This window comes from Lynx canadensis, chromosome D4 (genome assembly GCF_007474595.2).
Source record: "Lynx canadensis isolate LIC74 chromosome D4, mLynCan4.pri.v2, whole genome shotgun sequence".
Taxonomy (NCBI): Eukaryota; Metazoa; Chordata; class Mammalia; order Carnivora; family Felidae; genus Lynx; species Lynx canadensis.
In genome coordinates this window covers 85460825-85467240 of record NC_044315.2, presented here as the reverse complement: position 1 = coordinate 85467240, position 6416 = coordinate 85460825, and the positions used below count along the sequence as shown (strand labels likewise).

General features: G+C 44.9%; 1 non-coding gene across 1 annotated transcript; it reads right to left on the bottom strand.

The window, feature by feature from the left end:
• Positions 1-3558: 3558 nt before the first annotated feature.
• Positions 3559-3665, bottom strand: LOC115500170. Its single transcript, XR_003964421.1, has one exon. It is a non-coding gene; the product is annotated as a U6 spliceosomal RNA (small nuclear RNA).
• Between the last annotated feature and the right edge of the window lie 2751 nt (positions 3666-6416).

The window sequence follows — 6416 nt, the reverse complement described above, 5'->3', positions numbered from 1 at the left end:
ACTGGAAAGCACGTGACCTCTCACATGCCAGCTTCTTGTTGCCATGACGACACCAGTGCAGTGCTGCTGGTTTTTCCCATTTTCCCCAAGTAGCAGAACAGTCAGACTTTTAAGTGACATCTCCGGGTTTGTAAATGTCGGCTTGTTTTTTTGTTTTTTTGTTTTTTTTTTTTTAAATCATGATGTGAGCGAGGTCACTGATCAGTTGGCTGAACTTGGTCCTGGGAAAACAAGTTTTCAGCCTGTGTTCTCAGCACGTGGTGTTCTACCAAGCCCCAGGTCCTCCATGGGGAAGACTAGTGTGCAGGCCCCTGGGAGGCCCTCAGGGCCCAGGGGTGGGGGGAGGCCTGGTCCTGCCACCGTCTCCCAAAATGCTCACCAGCTCACATCCCCACGCCCCCACTCTGGAGCCTGCAGCCTGCAGCCTTTGCCGAGCCTGCCTGGTCCATCACATCTAATACGGGTGTCAGCAGAAAGTAAATTAAATCCGCTAGGCTATCATTTGCAAATGAAACATTTTGTGGCAGTAACTAAACAGAGCATTATGTTTTAATCAGCCTTTTAAAATGTTGTTTTAAAAATCATTTTATTGTGCAGAAGCTGGTACCCTAAGAGCTATAATTCCTTAACTAACAGTATGCTAATGCAACACCCTCTAGTCTAGATGTTCGTACCAGTGTGGGCGTTTGTCTTGGTGCTTTAAACCTCTGTATTTTTAGAGAAGTGCCACATTGCCTTCCAGCTGCTCAAATGGGGAACCCCAGCGGCAGCTTCCCTAGAGGGATTGCCTTTCACTCTGGCTTTGAGAGAGAAACGGAATGATTGGCCTTTCCTTCATTTATCTACCTGTCTATCTATCTATCTATCTATCTATCAACAAACACTTGTATACTGCTAAGCATCTTGCTAACATTAGCCCGATGAATTCTACTAACCCCTTGAGGGAGGTGCTATTTTTATCTCTTTTTATTTTTATTTTTATTAAATTTATTTATTTATTTTGAGAGAGAGAGAGAGAGTGTGTGTGAGAGAGAGCACGTGTGCTCTAGTGGGAGAGGGGCAGAGAGCAAGGGAGAGCGAGAGAATCCCAAGCAGGTTCTACACTGTCAGCATGGAGCCTGATGTGGGGCGCCAACTCTCCAACCTGTGAGATCACCAGCTGAGCCAAAAATCAAGAGTCAGACGCCCAACTGACTGAGCCACCCAGGTGCCCCCCTTATCTCTTTTTTAAAGATGAGCAAGTTGAGGCACGGAGAAGTGAAGTAACTTGTTGGAGATCACACAGCTGGTAAGTGACTGAGCTGGGAGCCTGGCTCTTGAACCTGTGTTCTGAACTACCCTGCTGTGCACCCTCTTCCGTCCGCCTGAGGCCCCTAGCTCCACCATCATCCTGCTACTCCTGTTTTGTCTCCTAGATATTTATAACTTTGTGGTTTTTTTCATGTTTATTTACTCTTTAAAACAATTTTTTAAATGTTTTTTTTAAATTTATTTTTGAGACAGAGAGAGACAGAGCATGAGCAGGGGAGGGGCAGAGAGAGAGGGAGACACAGAATCAGAAGCAGGCTCCAGGTTCCGAGCTGTCAGCACAGAGCCCGATGTGGGGCTCGAACTCACAGACAGTGAGATTATGACCTGAGCTGAAGTCGGATGCTCGACCGACTGAGCCACCCAGGCGCCCCCCCTTTTTTTTTTTTTAATTTTCATGTTTATTTACTTTGAAAGAGAGAGAAAGAGAGTGCAAGTGGGGAAGGGACAGAGAGAGAGAGAGAGAGGGAGAGAGAGAACCCTAAACAGGCTCCACACTGTCAGCACATAGCCCCATGTGGGGCTTGATCCCACGAACTGTGAGATCATGACCTGAGCCGCTATCAAGAGCTGGACACTTAACCGACTGAGCCACCCAGGTGTCCCTGTTCCTTTGTTTTATAAACATTGAGTGCCTGCTGTGTGCCAGGCCTCATTTTAAATGTTGGGGACCCCACGATGAGTTGTTCCAACGTGGTCCCTGCCAACTGGGGCCCAAGGTCCAGAAAGAACCACCATCCCTTGAGAAAAAGGAAGCACAGCCAGCCCTGTGACAGCCTATGAACACCTTTGTTAGAATAGAAGAAGATGCCCATTGCTCTAGTCATTTTACTGCCGTCCACGGGAAAACAGTCACATAAAGACGCATATGCAGGACTGAATGGCGGCCAGATGAGGGACCCGCCCAAGTCTGGAGGAAGGGCCAGAGACACCGCGTGCTGGCAGTTGAGATTTAAGGGTTGAGTCTGGATGAGCGGGTGAGAAGAGCAGTGGGGGGCTCTGTGCTGAGCCAGCTTAGCTAAGCTTAGCTGCATTGCTCAGAATGCCCTTCTGACAGGCTGGCTCTGCTAGAACTTTCTGTGAAGTTAGGAGGGCGGGGATGAAGCAGCAGCCAGGTTACTCTGGCGCTGTTGAGGCTCCCATGTGGACGCCGGCCCAGACTCAGAAAAACTGCTCAAATCAGTCAGAGAAAGATAAATATCATATGATTTCACCCATCTGTGAAATTTAAGAAACAAAACAGATGAACACAGGGGAAGAGAAGGAAAAGTAAGATAAAAAGAGAGAGGGAGAAAAACCATTAGAGACTCTTAAATCCAGAAAACTAGGAGGTGGGGGAGTGGGCTACATGGATGAGGGACATTAAGGAGGGCACTCGTTGGGATGAGCACTGGGTGTTATATGTAAGTGATGAGTGACTAAATTCTCCTGAAATCACTATTACACTATATGTTAACTAACTTGGGTTTAAATAACCTTTAAAAATTAAAAAAATAAAGAAATAAAGAAAATCTGCTCATTCATGTCTACAGTCTAAGGTCAAATCTCAAAATTAAATCCTTTCTTTAAAATATCACTCCTAGGGGCACCTGGGCAGCTCAGTCGGTTAAGCATCAACTCTTGATTTCAGCTCAGGTCATGGTCCCAGGTCTTGGGATCGAGCCCTGCGTTGGGCTCTGCACTGAGCATAGAGTCTGCTTAAGATCATCTTTCTCCCTCTCGCTCTGCCCCTCTCCCCCCCAGTCATGCTCTCTCTTAAAAAAAAAAAATCATTCCTAGAGTTTCTGCCTCTCTGAGCAAAGGGATCAGTGGAAGGACCAGCCAGAGGTAGAGCTGGAAGGGTAAGCAAGGGTTAGATGGTGAAAAGTCACTGGGACCATGGGAGTTTTTTGTTTTGTTTTGTTTTTTTAATTGAGATATAATTTGCATACCGTAAGCTTCATGTTTTTAAAGTGTACAATTCAACTGTTTCCAGCACCTTCATAAAGTTGTGCAACCATCCCCACTATTGCATTCCAGAACATTTTCATCACCCCCAAAAGAAACCCCGTGTCATTAGCAATCACTCCCCATCCTTTCCTTCCTTGAGCCTCTGGAAACTGTTAATCTACTTTTTTGTCTCTTTGAATTTGCCTGTTTTAGACATTTCACATAAATGGACTCATACAATATGTGGCCTTTTGTATCTGACTGCTTTCACTTAGCATAAGGCTTTCAAGGTTCATTCATGTTGTCACATATATTGGTACTTTTTTTTTTTAATGTATCACAAATTTGCATGGCATCGACGTGCAGGGGACATGCTGATCTTTTCTGTATTGTTCCAATTTTAGTATTTGTGCTGCTGAAGCGAGCACTATTGGTACTTTTAAAGAGAATCACTGAATAATATTTCATTGTATGGACACACTACATTTTGTTTATCCATTCATCTGTTAAAAGCCATTTGCTCGCCTTTTGCCTATTAAGAATCACGCTGCCACAGAGCATGGGCATGTACAAGTTTTGCGTGGACATCACATGTTTCCAGATCTCTTGGGTATATACTTGGAAGTGAAATTGCTGGGTCATATGGTAATTCTATGCTTAATTTTTTTTTAATTTTTATTTTTTTTAATTTTTTTAATGTTTATTTATTTTTGAGACAGAGAGAGACAGAGCATGAACGGGGGAGGGTCAGAGAGAGGGAGACACAGAATCTGAAACAGGCTCCAGGCTCTGAGCTGTCAGCACAGAGCCCGACGCGGGGCTCGAACTCACAGACCGCGAGATCGTGACCTGAGCTGAAGCCGGACGCTTAACCGACTGAGCCACCCAGGTGCCCCAATTTTTTTTTTTTTTAATTTTTAAAAAGATTTATTTTTGAGAGAGAGAGACAGAGCGTGAGTGGGGGAGGAGCAGAGAGAGAGAGCTAGACACAGAATCCAAAGCGGGCTCCAGGTTCTGAACTGTCAGCACAGAGCCCGACGCAGGGCTCAAACTCACAAGCCATGAGATCGTGACCTGAGCCGAAGTTGGACGCTTAACCGACTGAGCCACCCAGGCGCCCCTGTGCTTAGTTTTTGAGGAACTGCCAAATGTTTCTGCAGTGGCTGCCCCATTTCACATTCCCACCAGCAGGATAGAAGAGTTCCAATCCCTCCACATCCTTGCCAACATTTGTTTTTTGTCTTTTTTATTGTAGCCAGCCTAGTGGGTGTAATTTGTGGTTTTGACTTACATTTCTCTAGTGACTAATGATGTTGAGCATCTTTTCATGGGCTTATTGTGCATTTGTATACTTCTCTGGAGAAATGTCTATTCAGACCCTTCAGCCATTTTACAACTGGCTTATTTGCCATTTTATTGTTGATTTATAACAATTCTTAATATTCTGGATACTATATCCTTATCATTTATGTGATTTGCAAATATTTTCACTTTCTTGATGGTGTCCTTTGGAGCACAAAAGCTTTAATTTTGACAAAGTCCAATTCCCCACCCCCGCTTTTTTTTTTCAGTTGCTTGTGCTTTGGGTGTTATCAAGGAACAAATGCCTAATCCAAGGTCATGAAGATTTATATCTACATTTTCTTCAAAAAGTTTTATAGTTTTAGCTCTTCTTTTGAGGTCTTGGATCAATTTTCAGTTAATTTTTGTATATGGTGTGAGGTAGGGGTACAACTTCATGCTTTTGCATGTAGAATGTCCAGTTGTCCCGGCACCATTTGTTGAAAAGGTTAAACTTTCCCCCATTGAATTATCCTGGCACCATTGTTGAAGAATAGTTAACCATAAACATGTAAGTTTATGCTTGGACTCTCAATTCTATTTCATTGAACTATATGTCTATCTGTATTCCAGTAACTGAAAGTCTTTAGATGGGGGGGGGGGGGAAGGAGGGGAGAAAGAAGAGGAGGGGCCACTCATTTCCCAGAGGATCTCTCATTCCTGATTCCAGGTCCTCTGGGCTCTGACAGGATTTCTGATTTTCAGTCTATGAAATATGGAATTGGGGCATTAGCCAATTCAAGTGGATTTCTGTGTGTTTTTGTTTTGTTTGTTTGTTTTGTTTTATATGGCTAGCCAACCTCCTGGTTCTCTACTTCATCCTGATGTGGCATCCTGTGAGGCTACATCTGATGTGACCTGGGCAAGGAAAGATGTAACTAGGCCACCTCTAAGACCTCTGTGAAGAGGGCCCATGACATAGAGAATTTTCAATTAGGGGAGAAGCAGCAAAGGGAACAGCCCCCTGGGCAGAGTGAACAGCCTCGGCAACAGGGCTGAGGTCAGAAAGAACTTAGCATGTTTGAGGAACTGAGGGCCCTCATGGCTGGAGCACTGAGGGGGAGAAGGGGAGAGGGGTATGAATGGGGCCGGTGAGAACACCACCTCCAGACCATTAGGGCTTTTTTTTTTTTTTTTAAGATTTTCCTTTTTTTTTTAAGATTTAATTTTTTAGAGTAATCTCTATACCCAACATGGGGTTCAAAGTTACATCCCCAACATCAAGAGTCACATGCTCTACCAACCCAGCCAACCAGGCACATCTCCAGACTCTTTGGGCTTTTTTGAGTATGGCAAGGAGCTTAGATTTTATTTTAGTTTTTTTGAACGTTTATTTGTTTTTGAGAGACAGAGCGAGAGCTAGTGGGGGAGGGGTGGGGGGGAACAGAGGATCTGAAGTGGGCTCTGTGCCGACACCAGAGAGCCCCATGCGGTGCTCGAACTCACGAACTGTGAGATTGTGGCCTGAGCCAAAGTTCGACGCTTAACTGACTGAGCCACCCAGGTGCCCCTAGATTTTATTTAAAAGGCAATGGAAGCTATCAACGTTTTTGAGCAAGGGACAGGTGTGATCTGACTCACGTCTTAAAATCATAACGGCTCTCTGTGAAGAATAGATTAGAGAGGGCAAGGTGGGAGGCATCAAAATCCTTGTGGGAGATCCCAGTAGGAAGCTTTTGCAGTGGCCCAAGGAAAGCTGAGAGGTGCTTGAGGTAGCAATGACTATGGGACAAAGAAGAGGGCTCTTCGTTTGTTTGGAGGTGGAAAGGAGGGGCCTTGAATAAAGATTGACTCTGGGGGTGAGGGCAGGGGGGTAATCTGGCTTTGGGGTCCTCTCT